The sequence below is a fragment of the Dipodomys merriami genome, unplaced genomic scaffold (genome assembly GCF_024711535.1).
Source record: "Dipodomys merriami isolate MVZ:Mamm:240054 unplaced genomic scaffold, mDipMer1.0.p SCAF_678, whole genome shotgun sequence".
NCBI classification, from domain to species: domain Eukaryota; kingdom Metazoa; phylum Chordata; class Mammalia; order Rodentia; family Heteromyidae; genus Dipodomys; species Dipodomys merriami.
Genome location: NW_027206266.1, coordinates 77,356 through 97,167, shown reverse-complemented (window position 1 = coordinate 97,167; position 19,812 = coordinate 77,356).

The window sequence follows — 19,812 nt, the reverse complement described above, 5'->3', positions numbered from 1 at the left end:
TAGTCTGTGGGTTCATTTCTTCAGTCCTAGTCCATTTGTCCTCAGGTCTGTTCTTGTGCCAGTACCTAGCTGTTTGGATTACTGTGGCATCATAGTAGAGTTTGAAATTTGGAACTGATATTCCTCCAGCACTGTTCTACTAAGGATTGTTTTTGCTATTTTGGGTCTTTTAGTATTCCATATAAATTTTTGGTTGCTTCTTGTATTTCACTGAAGATGTGGTTGTAATGTTGAAAGGTATTGCATTGAATTTGTAGATAGCCTTTGGCAGTATAGCCTTTTCACAATCTTCCTAATCCAAGAACATGGGAGGTTTTTCCAATTGCTTAGTTCTCCTTTAATTTCCTTTTTCAGGTTTTTAAAGTTTTCATCATACAGGTCCTTTAACTCTTTTGTTAACTCCTAAGTATTTTATTTTTTGTGGGGCTATTACAAAAGGGGTTGCTTTCCTAATTTCAGCCTCGTTGTTCTCATTATTGGCATACAAGAATGGCATTGATTTCTGAGAGTTACTTATGTACCCTGTTACTTTGCCAAAGATTCCAATCACCTTATGTAACTTGGGAGTGGATTCAATGGGGTTTTAGAAATACAATATCATGTCATCTGCCAAGAGAGAGTTTTACTTTACCCTTCCCTATTTGGATCCCCTTTATGTCTGCATCTTTTCTTACTGCTGTAGCTAGGCATTCTAATACTAGGTTGAAGAGGAGTGGGAGTGTGGACACCTTGTCTTATTCCTGAATTTAGAAGAAATGGCTTTAACTTTTTGCCATTAAGTATAATTCTGGCTATAAGTTTGTTATATACAGCCTTTATTATATTAAGGAATGTTCCATGGATTCCTAGTTTTTCCAGAGCCTTTATCATAAAGGAGTGTTGGATCTTGTGAAATGCTTTTTCTGCATCTATTGAGATAATCATAAGGTTCTTATCCTTTTTCTTGATGTGAAGAATTATATTAATCTTTTTGCATATATTGAACTAGCTTTGCATCCCTGAAATGAATCCTGTTTGATCATGGTGTATGATTTACTTGATGAGTTGTTGAAGTCTATTGGCCAATAATTTGTGAAGAAGTTTTGCATCAATAATCATAGAAATGGTTCTATAGTTCTCCTTTGATGAGTCCCTGCCTGGTTTGGGGATGAGGGTTAGGCTGGCTTCATAAAAAGAGTGTGGTAATTAATTTTTTGCTTTCAATTTCATTGAAGAGATAGAGGAGTATTAGTGTGAGGTTTTCTTTGAAGGACTTGTAGAATTCAGCTCTAAATCCATCAGGTCCTGGGCTTCTCGTGGGTTGGAGGTCTTTTATTGCTGCTTCTATTTCAATGCTTGGTATGGGTCTGTAAAGTTGGTTTAAATCAGCTTGGTTTAGCTTGGGCATGTCAATATTTGCTAGAAATTTGTCCATATCATTCAGATTCTCAAACTTATTAACAGAAAGGTTTGAGACATATCCCCTTAATATATTCTGAATCTTGGCTGTTTCTGTGGTGATGTTTCCATTCTCATCTCTGAGTTTGTCTGTTTGGGTGTGTTCTCTTTTTTCTCATAAGGTTTTGCTAAGGGTGTGTCAATATTATTAATTTTTTTCAAGGACCCAATCTTTCTTTTGTTAATTTTTTAGTTTTCTCAGAGTCATTCATTTAATTAACAAATAATGTTAATTATTTGTTTCCATCTACTGGATTGGGGGTAGTTTGTTGTTCTTTTTCAAAGAGCTTTAGGTTCCTAATTGAATTGTTGGTTTCAGGTCTTTCCAATTTGTTAATATAGGAACTCAGAGCTATAAACTTGCCTCTGAGTACTGCCTTTGCTGTACCCCAGAGGAGCTAATAGTTTCTGTGTTCATTTTTGTTAAATATCATGAACATTTGAATTTCCTTTCTAATCTCTTCCATGAACTACTGGTGGTTCGACAGGGTGTTTTTCAGCCTCCATGTATTATAGAACTTTCTTTGGTGGCTTTTGGTATTGAATTCTAATTTTCTTCGCTTGTGGTCTGAGAGATTGCAGGGCATAATTTCAATGTTTCTGAATTTGGACAGATTTGCTTTGTGGCCTAGAATATGGTGTATTTTGGAGAATGTTCCATGTGTTGCTGAGAAGAAGGTGTAATCTGCTGCTGCTGTGTGAAATGTTCAGTAAATGTCTGTTAAGTCTAGTTGCTCTATACAGATTTTGAGATCTTATGTTTCTCTGTTGAGTTTTTGCTGGGTTGATCTATCTAGTGGGGATAGTGGTGTGTTAAAATCTCCAACAATTAATGTTTTGGGGTCTATGTGAGATTTGAGGAAAAGTAGTGTTTCTTGGATAAATTTGGGTGCTCTATTATTTAGTGAGTAGACATTAGAATCGTAATATCCTCCTGAAGGAGAGATCCCTTAATTAGTATGTAGTGATCTTCTTTATCAGTTCTCATTGATTTGAAGTGCATTTTCTGTGATATTAGGATTATAACTCCTGCCTGTTTATGTGGGCCATTTGCCTGATATATTTTATTCCAGCCTTTCAATTTCAGAATATGTTTATTTTTGTGGGCAAAGTGTGTTTCTTGAAGACAGCAGATAGATCTTGCTTTTTTTTGATCCAACTGGACAATCTATGTCGCTTCATTGGAGAGTTAAGACCATTAATATTAAGGTTTAGGATTCAAAGGTGTTTGTTCTTACTTTTTATCCATAGTTAGGTGGAAAGCTGGGCCTTGGCTGTTCTTGTTGTGATTACATATTTCAGGCCATTCTTGCTTTTATGGTGTCTGCTGAGAAGTGAGGTGATTCTGATTGTGTTATCTTTATATGTGATGGTTCTCTTCTCCCTGACAGCTTTAAGTATTTTTCCTTTAGTGGCTATTGAGCCTGTACGGATTATAATGCGGTGGTGGGATGATCTGTTCTGGTGTGGTCTATTTGGGGTTCTAAAAGCTTCTTGTATTTTGAGGGGTCTGTCCTTTTGTATATTTGGGAATTTCTCGCTAGGATTTTGCTGAATATATTTCCTAATCCATTGGCTTCCCTCTCCAGGCCCTCTTTATACCTATTATTCTTAAATTAGGCTTTCTGAATGTATCCTGTATTTCCTGCAGTGATCTGTCATACTTCTTAGTTTTATTATGAATAATTGTGTGCTCTGTCTCTATGGAGTCTAAACTGTCTTCAGCCTCCAATATTCTTTCTTCGGCCTCCTCCATTCTTCTTTGAAGACATTTTACTTCACTTTCTATAACCCTTCTTATTGCTGTTCTTTCTTTTTTTTCAAGCAGTTAAAAATTTATTTTTATTAAATAGTAAGATTTACATATAAACATAAACATTGACACTATACAAAGAAAATACTGAACATATCTCTGTAAAATACTGAACATATCTCTGTTGTTTGGCACTTTATCTTTTTGCATTCAAAAGTCAAATCTTGTCCTAAATGCCATTATAAGTGCCTATGTGTAGATGTATTTTCATTTAACAAGGGCATTCTTCCTCTTGGATAGTATTTATTCTTCTAAAAATTAAAATTTTATCTCTTTGTACTAGATTGTTTGCCTAGACATGCTAATCTTGACAGAAATGATTTATAATTTTGAAAATATAACTAAATTTCACAGAGCCCTTGAGGAAGCTTACAGGAGTTTGTATTAGAGAAATGGTGGTTGCATTTTAAAGGGGAAAAATGCTCAAAAGCAGACAATTCAGATATTAATTAACTGCATAATCTGAATTACAATATTAAGTCACAGATCAAGGAAATTTTTATATCTCGAATTATTGATTCTTCATAACAACCAAATAATTGGCATAATTCAAATTATTCCCTAATTATTTGTGCAACTGAGAAGAGAAAATAGATTTTGAACTTTGCCAAGCTCAACCAGGTATTATATACTATTGCTGGGAAACTCAGCCAAATTCCTGAGTGTTCACCACAAATTTCTGTTTTCTCCTTTCTGTAATAGTATAGTTTTTCAGCAACCTGAATAGATTTAGCAGGGTTTTTTTTTGTTTACTTGTTTGTTTTTGTCAGGTGGGGCCCGAACTCTGGTCGAGGATGCTGTCCCTCAATCCTTCATCTCAAGGCTAGCACTCTACCATTTGAGCCACAGTGTCACTTCTGGCTTATTCTGCTTATGTGGTGCTGAGGATTTGAACCCAGGGCCTCATGCATGCGAGGCAAGCACTCTACCACTGAGACATTTTTTTCAGCCCTGCAGGAAAATTATTTTGCCAATCAGTGCACTTAAATTTATTTTCTGTGTCTGCTGTACTTAGATGATAATTGTCATCAAGAGAGATACATAAAAATGTGCAGTTCCTGGGCAGGGGTGGTTCATGACCAGTTCTAGATGTACTGGAGGTTGAGATCTGAAGATCCCAATTGGAAGCCAGCACAGAGAAGACAAATCCTAGAGACCCTTATTCCAATCAAACACCAAAGTAAAGTGCTCAAATGGCAGAGTTGTAAATTAAGGAAAAAAAAACTGGGAGAAAATGAGGAAAGAGGTGACACTGTTCAAAAAGAAATATATCATTACTGACTTATGTGATTGTCATCCCTCTGTACAACAATAAAAATAACCACTCTAAATATAGCAGAAGGAAATGATGAGTAAGAATGTGAGGCTCTGATTTCAGCCCTTGGCACTGGCTCACAAACACGTGTACGCTTGCAAAAAGTTGCAGCTCCACAGTTCTTAGTATATTACCATAATTATGAACTCCTAGAGCAAGTAGCTCAGATGTTAGTCCTATCCTACACAAGTTCATGCCATTTATATTCTGAATTTTCTTAATATTGCTTGTCTATCCATCCCTTCTGAGTATAACTGCTATCATGTAGAGAGGCAGAATGTCTTCTTTTTGATTGTAATTTACTGAACATATAAACCTACAATTATCTGTTCTCAGTGATTTTAGATTTTTGTAGTTTATTTTTTACATTTAAATTCAATTTTGAATTAGCATGTATTAATTCTATGAGAGGTTCTATTGTTATAATTTTCTAAACGTGCAAACATGGTTTGAAATAACTTACCTTCTCTCTTATATCCCTTGTCTTCCTTTTTTTAATGTTTACCTAATTGTCTTTTTGTTTATTTTTTTATTGTGAAAATACTGTACAGAGGGGTACAATTACATGGGCAAGATAGTGAGTACATTTCTTATCAAGAATTGTAGCCTCCTCCTTTGTTTACCCTTCCCATCCCTTCCCATCCTTTCCCCCCACACCCAATCCTCCCCCCCCCCAAGTTGTAAAGTTCATTTTTGACATGACAACTTATACTTCTCATTGTTGCAACAGGTCCACCTGTATCCTTATTTAAACGACTGGTTTTCCCCTTCCCCTCCACAAATTATACCGGCATCAAATACAGTGAAATGAGGGGTTATACAGTGGGGGAGGGATATACAAAGCAACAAAGAAGTAATCTTATAATTGTGTTAGAAAGAAATGCATGAAATAAAAAAAACATTTAAATTACATACCTTAGGGTTCATTTTCCTAACATCACCTTATCTGACCTTTTCTGCTTGACTCAGACATATACTAGATATTGCAAATAAGGGAAATCATGGGATCTATGTTTCTTTGGGCTTGGCTTACTTCACTTAATATAATTTTTTCCAAGTCTTTCCATTTCCTAACAAATGGGGCAATGTCATCCTTTCTGATGGAGGCATAGAATTCCATTGTGCATATATAACACATTTTCTTGATACATTCATCTACTGAGGGGCATCTGGGTTGGTTCCATATCTTAGCTATAGTAAATAATGCTGCAATAAACATAGTTGTGCTGGTAGCTTAAGTGTGGTCTTGTTTGTAAACATTTGTGTAAATGCCCAAAAGTGGGATTGCTGGGTCATAGGGGAGCTCTATGTGGAGTCTTTTGAGGAACCTCCATACTACTTTCCAAAGTGGTTCAACAAGTTTACACTCCCACCAACAATGAAGTAAAGTACACTTCTGTCCACATCCCCTCCAGCATCTGTTGTTATTAGAGTTCTTGATTTTTTCCATTCTAACTGGGGTGAGGTGGTATCTCAATGTTGTTTTTATTTGCATTTCTTTTATGGCTAGGGAGGTTGAGCATTTCTTCATGTGTCTATTGGCCATCCTTTCTTCTTCAGAGAAGTTTATCTTTAAGTCATTAGCCCACTTATTTATTGGGCAGTTTTTTCTTTGCAGATTTGTTGTTGGGGGATTTAATTTTTTGAGTTCCAAGTATATTTTAGATATGAGACCCTTGTCCATTGTATGACTAGTGAAGATCTTCTCCCAATCCGTGGGCTTTCTATTGATCTTGCTAGCTATGTCCTTTGCCATGCAGAAGCTCTGCAATCTCATGCTATCCCATTTGTCCAACCTTTCTTTGATTTGCTGTGTTTCTGAGTCTCTTTAAGAAAATTTTGGCCTGTGCCAAGGAGACCTAGGGTTTCTCCTGTTCCATCCTGTAATGTTTTCAGGGTGTCTGCTTTGACTTGGAAGTCTTTGATCCATTTGGAGTTGATTCTGGTGCAGGGTGATATATAAGGATCTAGCTTTAGTTTTCTACAAGTAGTTAACCAATTTTGCCAGCACCATTTACTGAAGAGGCTGTCTTTCTTCCATTCTATTTTTTTTAGCTCTCTTATCGAAGATTAGATGGCTATAGGTCTGCAAGTTCATTTCTGGGATTTCAATTCTATTCCATTGGTTCTGTGGTCTGTTCTTGTGCCAGTACCAAGCTGTTTTGATTACTATGGCTTTATATTAGAGTTTGAAATTTGGTATTGATATTCCTCCAGCAGTGTTCTTTCCATTGAGGAGTGTTTTTGCTATTCGTGGTCTTTTATTGTTCCATATGAATTTTTGATTGCCTCTTCTATTTCCTTGAAGAATGAGGGTGGAATTTTGATAGGTTTCACATTGAATTTGTAGCTAGCCTTGGGAAGTATTGCCATTTTCACGATGTTAATCTTTCCAATCCAGGAGCATGGGAGGTTTTGCCATTTTCTAAGTTCTGTTTTGATTTCCTTTTTCAAGTTTTTAAAGTTTTCATCATAGAGGTCCTTCACTTCTTGGTTAAGTTAATTTCTAGGTATTTTATTTTTTGTGGAACTATTACAAATGGAGTTGCTTTCCTAATTTCAGCCACACTTTTCTCATTGTTGGCATACAGAAAAGCCATTGATTTGGGGGGGGGGGGTTAATTTTCTACCCTGCTATTTTGCCAAAGTTTTGAATCAGCTTGAGTAATTTGGGAGTGGAGTCTATGGGATTCTTTAAATACAAGATCATGTCATCTACAAAGAGGGAGAGTTTTATTTCTTCTTTCACTATTTGGATTCCCTTTATGTTTGCATCTTGTCTTATTGCTGTAGCTAGGCATTCTAATACTAGATTGAAGAGAAGTGGAGGGAGTGGACATCCTTTTCTTGTTCCTGAGTTAAGAAGGAATGGCTTTAGTTTTTCGCCATTAAATACAATTTTTTCCCTTCTCCTTCACAAATTATACCATCAAATACAGTGAAAGCAGGGGTTATACCTTGGGCAAGGGACACACAAAGCAACAAAGAAATCATCTTATAAATATGTTAGAAACAATTGCATGAAAGCAAAAACATTTGAATCCTTATCTTGGGGTTCATTTCACCTAACATTAATTTATCTGACCTTTACTGCTTGTCTCAGACATATACTAGTTATTGCAAATAAGGGAACTCATGGAACCTATGTTTTTGGGGGCCTGGCTTTCTTCACTTAATATAATTTTTTTTCCAAGTCTTTTCTGACACAGCACAACACCAGCTACAGACCTCTTGAGTAACCCAACTGGGACCAATCTCTGGGGGTAGCAATTCCATGTGGGACCCCAAAGCCCTCTGACCCAAATCCACTTCCAAAAAGAAGGGATCATACCAGAACAGAACACGGACATAAGCTTTGTTCCTAAGGCTGGTCTGGCTACCTGGAAAAGTCTGGGACACTGTTGCAGGCCTATGATAGCAGTCTACAAACCTGAAACCCCCAAAACTCCCTGCCACCAAGCCTGAGAGTGGAACTCTAGATAGCAAGCACCTTCTCCCATCAAAAGGCCATCTACTTCCAAACAAGCCACAAGGAAAGTTGACTACAGCAAGACATCCAAGGTTCTATCAAGAATCTGCTCTGAGGACTATGGGGAGACTATAGCTCCCCTAAAGAACTCCCAAAAAAACAATTCTTTAGTTTTTATTCTCGTTTTTGTTGATTTGTTAGTTTTTATGTCTGATCGTTTGTTGTTTGTTTTTATTTCTACGTGCTATTTAAGTGTGTTATTTAAGTGTATTGTGATTTAGGATTTGCTATTCCACTTAAAGCTTCTATTTTTCATTATTATTTGGTTTCTTCTTCCACTTTCTGATCTGCTAATTTGTCAGATTTTCTTCTTTATTTTCCTCTAATTCTCCCTTTCTCCTCTCCCTCCACATTATACTACTACTCCATCAGAGCTACCCTGCCTAGTTCTGTACACAAAGGCCTCCTTCTTCGTTTGTAAATAATTATTACAGGAGTTAACTTAGATTAAGTGACTCTCTAATAATATTTGAAAAATCTTTCTCTAATCTCAGCAAGTTTCCAAATACACTTCTTTTTCTCACCTTCATCTCAATCTGTAAGCTTCTCCCTACATAACCTTTCTTCAAATCCTTTTCCACCTCTTACACTTGGTAACAAGGTCTTTATTCTCATCTTACTACATATGCCCCTCCCCCAAGCTGTTCTTTTCCCTCTACTATCATTTTACCCAAGTTCTCTTCGGGGCTGGGAAGGGATGGGAAGGGGAAACAAAGGAGGAGGCTACAATGCTTGATTAGAAATGTACTCATTATCTTGACCATCTAATTGTAATCCTTCTGTACAGTATTTTCACAATAAAAAATAAGTTTAAAATAAAAAAAACAAATTGTTTAAATAAGGATACAGCTGGACCCAATGCAACAATGAGATGTACAAATCTTTATGTCGAAAAATGAACTTTACAACTGTGATGAGGTGGAGGGGGGTGGGTAGGTAGGGGGACAGAGTAAGGGGGAGATGTGAAGGGATGGGAAGGGAAAACAAAAGAGTAGACAACAATGCTTGGTAAGAAATGTACTCATTATCTTGCCCATGTAATTGTAACCTCCTGTATGGTATTTTCACAATTAAAAAAAAGAGAGTACTAAAAAAGAAAAACAGATGGAGTTGGCAGGTTCTCAGTCAGAAGGTCTGGGTGTTGGCAGGTCCAGGTGGGGGGTTGTCTCTGCTGAATCTCAAGGGTCTCCTCTGTGGTAGCGTGGCAAGTCCTGGTGTGGCAGGACTGAGTGGAGGTTGGTGCAGTAGGCTGTTTTGGGGTGTGGGGGGTAGTGCTGATGTGCAGCAGAGGCAGTGGGAGGTGGTGAGCAGTGGTGGGCAGCCTTGGGGGTGGCTGCTAGGTCTGTCAGCAGAGATGGCAGCAGCAGCTTTGTGGTGCAGCAGCTGTGAGAGCCTGGGGTCTGTGCAGGGTGGCAGCAGGGAGGGAGCAGGTCCCAGCAGAGTGCCTAGTTGGCAGTGCAGTGCAGTTGGCCCATAGAGCATAGAACAATGGATTGGCTGTGACTGTGGTTTCCTGGGGTCCTTGTGTCAGGTTGGCAGGGACACATGAGTATCCTGTCAGCACTGCAGGCACGGGCTGACTTTGGGGGTTTACCGGGTTGTGCCAATTTCTGGCAACTGTAATGGCAATATCGCTGAGTTCGCTCCTTCCCTGTACTCACCCTGGGGGTAGGGATTCCAGTTTGTGGGGGGTGTTTGCTGACTTGGAGATCTTCACCAGATTCCCTCCTAACTTTGTGTGGGTCTCTCTATTTTTTCTGTGAAAATATTTGTAAGCAAGTTTAGATGGGGAGAGAGATAGTGGTATGGAATAAATTTCTAGGAAGAAGTAATTCTGCAAAGGGCATGTTCAGGGAAGTGAACAACTTAAGAAAATTAGAGATTTGTGACAGTTTCTCAGCAATTGCAGGCTGTGAATTAAATGGCCCAGAAAGGTAAGTGTGCTTACATAAGCTATATGCCAAGCTACTTTGAACAATGACTGGTTTGGTTTGCCACCAGAGTGTTCCTGCAGGAGTAAGAGTACTGGCTTATTTCAGATTGCTCAGCCTCAGGTCAGCCATGCTAGGCTCCTTGCCATCAGTATACCAGTTTCATTGTGTGCCATAAGAAAAACACTTTATTTGATGCTTATCATGATCAGGACAATTGTGAGGGCCATAAGGTTTCAGACTATGACAATAAATGTATTTTTTCTTTCATTCTTTCATTCATTTTTGATGTTTCAGTATTATTCTGCCATAGGTCTTGCTGTGCCAGCCACAGTTGAGTCATACCTCCAGGCTTCCTACCAACACCTGAATGAAAGTATTACAGGTGTGTATCCATCTGTTTATTTCAATGAGATCTTCTATGTTGTATGGTTTCCAACCTTGAATTGATTATTCAAACAAATCACCAAGACTGTATAATAAAAGAAAAAAAAATTCTTTGGATGCTTGTATATGAGAGCAACAGTCAGCAGCTATGTAAAAGAGCCTTGTGTCCTGAGAAGGGTTGCATAGTGTTTATGCTTTTTAAGTTATGCCTGTGTGTCCCTGTTTGTATGTCCTGAGGTTTGAAATGAGGTCCAAGGTGCTGTCCTGAACTTTCTTTTCAAGACTAGTTCTCCATCACTATAATCTTGCATTTGAAAATTAATGTTTGTTTGTCATGGAGCTTGAACTCTGGGTCGACATTGTCCCTCAGTTCTTCAGCTCAAAATTAGCATTCTGTCCCTTGAGCCACAGCACCTGTTTTCTGGTGGTTTAATGGAGATAAGAGTCTCATGGACTTTCCTGCACAGACTGGCTTTGAACCATGATCCTCTGTTCTCAGCCTTCTGAGTAGCTAGTATTACAGGCTTGAGCCACTGGCATCCAGCTGGAAATTACTGGGTTTTTTAAACATAGCAAATATTACTGACAAATAAACAATTGTGGCCTCATCAGAAAGAAGCCCCTTTGCCTTCCACCATTGTCCCATTCCTATAATCTTACCTCAGAAGGATGAGAACTGGAGAATCATGGTTTGAAGAAACTCCTAAAACCAAGTCCACAAAACTCTATCTGTAGTTAACTAATCAAAGTACAGAATGGAGGCCTGATTCATTTGGAAGAGTATCAGCTGTGAGCAAGCAAACATGAGTTCATGTTCTTAGTTTAAGTGATTGCAAAATATGTAGATGACATCCAGGCAGACAGTCAAATAAGTAGAAGATGATAGATCACACTTTCTTGTTGCAAGTTGATCCCACAAGGTAAAACAGCTCATAATACTGGATAAAATATAACTTTTAAATTATGAATTAGATTTGAAATGATACCCAACACATACAATTCTTGCAGCTCCAAAAATAGCTCTTTGCACCCCTACAAATACCAGTTTTGGAAATCAGAGCCTTGCACTTTCTTGCCTTTGAATTCTCACCTAGCCGAGCTATATATATATATATATATCCAATCATCTTCAGACCAGATATAACTCTCATTCCATGAGATTCAATTCCCTTGTCTTCCAAAAATTTCAGCATTTTCATTGTTCTGTTTCCATACATGAAAATAAGTTACATCAAGACTTAAAACCTTTAGCTTTGGGATAAACCACTTGGGTTAGCTGGTGGCATACTCATCATTAGACATTTCCAGTCCTGAGAATGGTGGTTACATCTATTGGGAAAGCAGAGGAGGAGCACTGGAGGGCTGCTTAAGCATCTTGAAGACCAAAGAGTACCAGATGGTTAGAGGAAGCCTTGGTTCTCCATCAGGTACCAGAAGAGGGGTGCAGAAAAGTTCTGGTAACTGTTGATTTTGCTATTAGCTTTCACAGAAACAGTACTCCAATTTTGAGTCAGGTGACCACCTACAAATACACCATTGGTGTATTTTCCAGGCATGAAATATAAATCCAGCAAAGCATGAAATCCCTTGCAATGACTAATTTAACAAGAGCCCATGACTTTTTGAGAAGATTGGACCTGGGGCCTAAACCCAGGATATAGAGTGAAGGGAACGGAAAGGCACTGGGCAGAGCAGAGTGCCTGTGGCATCCCAAAATGGTTGATTAGAGTAACAGCAATTATTGTGCACTTCAGTCTAGTCTACATAGGTGGGTTTCAATACTGTAGTTGGATCCACTTACAACGAATGGGACAATGGTTGGAGGCAAAGGGGCTTCTTCCCAATGGGGCCACATTTCTTCATTATATTTGTCAAAAATAGTTTTGCCATTTTTTTAAAGCAGTAATTTTCAGCTGGGTGCTAGTGGCTCATGCCTGTAATCCTAGCTACTCAGGAGGCTGAGAACTGAGGATCATGGTTCAAAGCCAGTCTGGGCAGGAAAGACCATGAGATTTTTAAGACTTTTTAATGTATCTAATCAAGTCTATTTCCTATTTAACCCTGACAAAAGCAATGTGAAATGTGTAAAAAATATCAGGTTCAAACAAAAATCAATCCAGCAAGGTACATTTGCAGTATGAAAAGTTAAAAGAAAAGTAGTGCCTTGTAGTAAAGATTCTTACTCAACAATTTCAAATGTCTCAGTGTCTGTGTATAAAGAGATTATGGCAAGGCACCAGTGGCTCATGTCTTTAATCTTAACTATGAAGGAGGCTATGATCAGATGAATTAGATTCAGTCAGCCTCGAAAGGAAAATCTGAGAATCTTTTCTACAGTTAACCAGCAAAAAGCCAGAAATGGAGATGTGGCTCAAGTGGGTACAGTGCCAATCTTGAGGGAAAAAGCCAATAGATAACCTTAGGCCTTGTGTTTTTGCATTTGAGTCTCTGTACACACACACACACACACACACACACACACACACAGAGATTATGGAAAGTTTGCCAGTTTGTAAAATGTGAAAGAAAAATTATTTTCAGAAATTTGCATGTTTTCAAGATGACTTACTTTCCTCTTGATGAAAGCAACAGCAATATGATTATGAGCATTTTAAATGTCTCTGGATTTAGTTAGCATAGTCCTTTAATAGTTCAGGAGTTTATCGCTAGGCTTAATATAAGAACTCCTGTCTTTATAGAGTTAAAATAATTTTCTTTATATCATCAAGTGAGCTGGACATTACAAACAATTCTGTAACATTTTAATAGGTTTTCTTTTGCATTTTGTAAACTGAATATGTCTTTTCATTTGGGTGACTCATGAGAAAGAATAAAGCAACCAACCATTGTTTTTTAAGTCTTGCTGATTGCTGTCCCAAAGTATTGGAGGTGGTGCCTCTTTGAATTTGTTTCTTTCAATATTGAACTCGGACATAGCTAAGCATTTCCCATCTCTCTTCTAAAACTTACCTTAAGACTCACCTTTGAAAATTAATTAACTTTAAGATTTCTTGCCATTTAAGTTGCAGACTTTGATTCTGCAAATCTCAGGTGTCAGCTCTTGCAGTGTCATGTAGTTCTTGTGAGACTGTTTATTTTCCTGGTGTGTATAATTTGTTAGATGTACTCAGCTTACAGTCCCATTATAAGTTTCAAATACATAGAAAATACATCTGATTTTAATATTCTGATAAAACATTTAGCTCCTTCATGTACAAGTTCTATATCCATGAATTCAACTCACTTTGGATCACATATATTTAAGAGAGTGATTTGATCTGTCAGGAAACTGTACATGCATTTCTTTTTCTCAGGGTTTCCTAAATAACAAAAATACTACTTGTGAAGCATTTATATAATATGGAGCATTGTAACTTCTTTAGATATGGGAGGATATGGGTGGGTTCTGACTTGATCATCTGTGTATTTTGGCACTTTTAAAATATAAAAAAGAAAGGAAGAGTGGGGTGGAAGGAGGGAGGCCCATCTTGGCGCCAGTTACTAGATACAAGGTCAACCAAAGGAGATCACCTGCTTTCTTGAGGTGGGCTAGGTCTGTAGGGTTTGTCCATTACACAATGGAGGCCTCTCTGCTTCAGAACTCCAGGAATTCCATTGGATGGCCACCAGGAAGCAGGAAGTATAGGTTCCTCGGGGCATTCCACTTAGGCTGTGCTGAATAATCCTGTCCAATTCAGGAAGAATCACAAAATGAGTGTGTTGTGTTCAAATAATTTTGGGAAGTGTCGGGTTAAACAGAAGTAAATGCTTCCTCAATGTCAAACACTTCAAAATGTTAACATGCTGATTTTTGTCATAAAGCTAAAACCTAACCTCTTTGCCAGGCAGAGGCTTCAAAGCTATACATGCCCATTGGTGGTTTGCCAGGAGGAACTTGACTGCCCTCTAGCTTTGCTGCTGAGAATTACCCATACAGGAATTACCTTTCATACAGAAATTACCTGTATGAAAGGGAATAGCCAGAGGGCAAGGGGGTGGGGATGGCGGCGTGGGAAAAAAGTCCAGTCTTTATTCTTTTCCTGGGCATGTGGTCAAGCCTGACACTTGCTCCAGTTCCAGAGCAGGTTTGAATGCAAGAATCACTACCTAATTCCTGAGAAGTAGGAGTTGGTGGGAGGAGAAACATAGTGGGAAAGAGCGTCATATTTAGTCTACACCTTGATTTATACCTGCATTAAACACCAGCTGCATCCCTTACAGCTGCACCCTTCTTTCCACTCCTTTGTTTAGATTGGCATTGGTTGACAAGGTGGTATAGTAGTTGAGGATCCAGCCTCTGGGCTTGAAAACTGGCCCTACTGTTTATTATTCTGTGTGCATAGAGGAGGTTCCTTGGCTTCTCAATGATTTGTAAAATGAAATCAGCTCTCATCAAGCTGCTGCACACATGAAATGCACTAATGGTTTTTCCATAATTCCTGGCATATATATATAAACATATATACATTTCTTATACATATTTATAGATATAGTATGTATTACATATATTATGTATGATATACATACATTATAAATAGTACAAAACACGTACATGATCACAACAAGAAAGCCAAGGTACAAAAATGTATAAAAAATGTATAAAATGTATAAAAAGGCAGGGACAGACAAACACCTCTCAGTCCTAACTCATAATATTAATGGTTTTAACTCTCCAGTTAAGCATCATAGATTGTCCAGTTGGATCAAAAAGCAAGATCCTTTTATCTGCTGTATTCAAAAGACACAACTTGCCCACAAAAATAAACATTCTGAAAGTGAAAGGCTGGAATAAAATATATCAAGCAAATGGCCCCCATAAAGAGGGGGGAGTTACTATACTAATGTCAGATAAAATAGACTTTAAATTAAAATCAATGAGAAATGACAAAGAAGGTCACTGCATACTAATTAAGGAAACTCTCCTTCAGGTGGATATTATGATTTAAAACATGTACTCACCATATAATGGAGCACCAAAATTTATACAAGAAATGCTACTTTCCCTCAAATCTCACATAGATCCAAAGATATTAATTGTGGGGGACTTTACTACACTACTATCCCCACTAAATAGATCCACCCAGCAAAAACTCACCAGATAAACTACAGATCTTAAAATCTGCATAGATCAACTAGTCCTAACCAACATTTACCGAATATTTGACCCAGCCCAAACAGAGTACACCTTCTTCTCAGCAACACATGGAACATGAACCATATTTAGGCCACAAAGCAAATCTGTCCAAATTCAGAAACATTGAAATTATACCCTGCATTCTCTCAGACCACAAGGGAATAAAATTATAATTCAATACCAAAAGCCACCAAAGTAAATACTGTAACACATAGAGGCTGAACAGCACAATTTTGAACCACCAGTGGGTCATGGAAGAGATTAGAAAGGAAATTCAAATGTTCATGATATTCAAAAAAAAAATGATCACACAAATTACCAACTCCTCTAGGACACAGCAAAGGCAGTATTCAGAAGCAAGTTTATAGCTCTGAGTTTGCACATTACCAAATTGGAAAAATCTGAAACCAACAATTTAATGAGGCAACTAAAGCTCTTTGAAAAAAGAACAACAAGCCAAACCCCAATCCAGTAGATGGAAGCAAATAAAATTAAATCCGAATTAAATGAATTAGAGTACAAAAAAGAACTATAGAAAGAATTAACAAAACAAAAAGATGGCTCTTCAAAAAATAAAATTGACAGACCCTTAACAAATCCTATGGAATGGAAAAAAGGAGAACACATTCACATAAACAAACTCAAGAGAGGACAGTGGAAATATAACTACAGAAACAGCCAAGATTCATAATATATAAGGGGATACTTCTCAAACCTTTATACTAATAAGTTTGAGAATCTAAAAGATACGGACTAGTTTCTAGCAAATATTGACATGCCCAAACTTAACCAAGATGATTTAAAACAACAGACCCATATGAAGCATGGAAATAGAGCAGCAATAAGAGACCTCCCACCCAAGAAAAGTCCAGGACTGGATGGATTTACAGCTCAATTCTACAAGGACTTCAAAGCAAAACTCACACCAATACTTCTCCACCTCTTTAATGAAATTCAAAGCAAAAATTCACTATCACACTCTTTTTATGAAACCAGCATAACCCTCATCCCCAAACCAGGCAGGGACTCATCGAAAAAGAGAACTATAGACCTATTTTTTGATGATTATTGACAGAAAACTTCTCAACAAAATCTTCGCCAATCGACTTCAACAAGTCATGAAAAGAATCATACACCATGATCAAACAGGATTCATTTCAGGGATGCAAATCTGGCTCAATATATGCAAAGCAATATAATTCATCACATTAACAAGAGCAAGGATCAGAACAACATAGTTATCTCAATAGATGCAAAAAAAACATTTGACAAGATCCAACACCCCTTTATGATGAAGGTTTTGGAAAAACTATGAATCCGTGGAACATACATCAAAATAATAAAGGCTATATATGACAAACCTGCAGCCAGCATTATACTTAATGGTGAAATATTAAGGCCATTTCCTCTAAATTCAGGAATGAGACAAGAGTGTCGACTCTCCCCACTCCTCTTTAAACTAGTATTAGAATGCCGAGCTACAGCAGTAAGACAAGATGCAGACATAAAGGGGACCCAAATAAGGAAGAATGTGTAAAGCTCTCCCTCTTTGCAGATGACATGATCTTGTATTTAAAGAATCCCATGGACTTCCCTCCCAAGTTACTTGAGCTGATCAGAAACTTTGGCAAAGGAGCAGGGAATAAAATTAACCCTATAAATCAATGACTTTCCTGTATGCCAATAATGAGAAGAACACGGTTGAAATTAGGAAAACACCCCCTTTTATAATAGTTCCACAAAAAATAAAATAGTAGGAATGAACTTAACAAACGAGGTGAAGGAGCTCTATGACAAAATCTTTAAAACCTGAGAAAGGAAATTAAAGCAGAACTAAGCAAGGGGAAAAACCTCCCATGCTCCTGGATTGGGAGGATTACATCGTGAAAATGACAATACTGTCAAAGGCTAAGTACAAATTCAAATAGATACCTATTAAAATTGCAACCTCATTCTCCAATGAAATAGAAGAGGCAATCTAAAAATTCATATGGAACAATAAAAGTCTCTGAATAGCAAAAAAAAAAAAAAAAAAAAAAAAAAAAAAAAAAATCCTGAGTAGAAAGAACAGTGCTGGAGGAAGATAAATACCAAAATTCAAACTCTACTACCATAGAAAACTCTACTCTACTCAAACTCTAACTCAAATTCTACTCTACCATAGAAATCCAAAGAGCTTGTACTGGCACAAGACCCGACCTGAGGACCGATGGAATAGGACTAAAGACCCAGAAATGAACGCACAGACCTATAGCCACCTAATTTTCAGTAAGGGAGCTAAAGAACTATATTGGAAAAAATATAGCCTTTTCAGTAAATGGTGTTTGCAAATGGGGCCACTTGCAGGTGGTCGGTGGCAGTTTCATAATTGACAAAAAAAAGCAAGTTACCAAAGCAGAACCAGCAGTTTTTGTTTTTGTTTTAAACGAACTAGGACAAAGTTTAGGGGTGTCCCAGGAGCAGACTCTCGTTGCCCCATATTTTTTCTGTAAAATAAAACCAATTACAAATACGGCAAGCAAAAGCAAAAGCAAAATGAGACACAGACAGACACGATTATACACAGAATGAGGAGGGATCCCAAAACCAAAAGTTACTTTTTAAGCAAGCCCCCGTCCAACTAGGACTGCTAGGACTGGTGGAATTGAGGGGTCCAGGCGTCCCTGGAACTCCTCAGCCGTAGGGGACTCTGCTGTGTCCAGCCTCACCCTACTTTTGGCCTCACTCTGGCGCCTTCTCCCTTCTCTACCTAGGTCCACCGTGCTTACCTCAAGGCTTTTCTCGGAACTTCTCTCCAACAGCTAAGTGCCCACATACTGTCCTCCTGGCCAGGGACTTCAATCCCCCTCAGCTCTATCCTGGACAAGCCCCCATTAAATGTAGTAAGAAGACCCCCTACTCAGGGCAGGCAAGCCCACCTAATCTTCCAGAGTGACAGACTCCACTGCAACAAAGTTGTTAATAAGGAAGCAACTTTATTGAGATTCCTACACTGATCAGCCAGGGCCTCAGCACAGGCTCGGGAGCTGATACTGTGACCCCGAGCGGCCCCCATTCTTTGGTTTTTAAAGACAAAATCCATGAGGTCGAGCCTGGTCATGCGCAGGTGACCAATGGGATCGTAACACACACAAAGGATTGTATGGTCATACCAGACCACACACAGATGGCCAATAGGTGGAGTTTACTGTAAGCATGTGCAAAAGGCAGGGTTTACCATAAAGCACGTGGTGTCACCAGTTGGAGCCAGATTACAACCTACCTGTTTTATGTGTCAGTCTTTCACTGAACAATCAAGGTGGGTTAGGTTGTTAAGGGGAGGGGAGCATAGAGGCATTCTTTCCATTCCAAGAACTGTGCTGGTTGGAGCCAAGGTCGAGTTAACCTTGTTTAGAGGGTTTTTTTTCCCTAAAATCCCCAAAACAAAGGCAAAGCCTGGAAAGAAGCTGTCCCAGCTCGAGTCTCCTCTCAGGGCCTACTTCTGTATATATGTGAGAATATAAATAGAAAACTTGAAGGGATAGGTCGGGTTGGGATAAGGGAAGGAAGAAAAGTGGAAAGTTTGACAATGATCCAGATGTATTGTACATTGAAGTGTACATACACTCTATTCAACATACATACATACACTCTATTCAACACTGACATGATGAAGCAAAACCCTTTGGACTACTAGCTAAAGATTTAAAAAGTTTTGTTTTAATATTAAGAGACCAGAAGCATAAACCTTTAAAGATAAATAAGAGGATAGCATTGACATATTGTTGAGGCTGTGCTCTTTACCATACAAAATTTAATAAGTGTCAAGTCTGCTGCAAATATAAATTTTATTTGCCAATTCTTTTTGCAAATTGCTTAAAATATAAAGAAAGAAATTCCAATATCTCTTCACTTCCAAAAAAATCTTATAGACCTTTAGGTTTCTCAGTTGTTTCTAAATATCTTAATGTAATGCACTATTGAAACTAATTTCATTCCACATTTAAATTTAAATTTAAAATCATTAAAGTCTTTTAAAAAGCGCTCACTCCAGCACAGGTATGGATAAATAACTGATGTGGTCAGAAGCAGAATTATTCAGAAGACTGTAAATGGATGCTTACCTAGTTTCCACTCTGCTGGATCATAGAATACAAACTGTCCTAATTGAAAAAATTTAGCCTTCCCAGGTTTTCTGCATATATATACTCCATCAATATTTTGTTATTAGAGGATTATTCAAGATTAGCTATATGTTGATTGATAATGACTGAGCATGACAGAAAG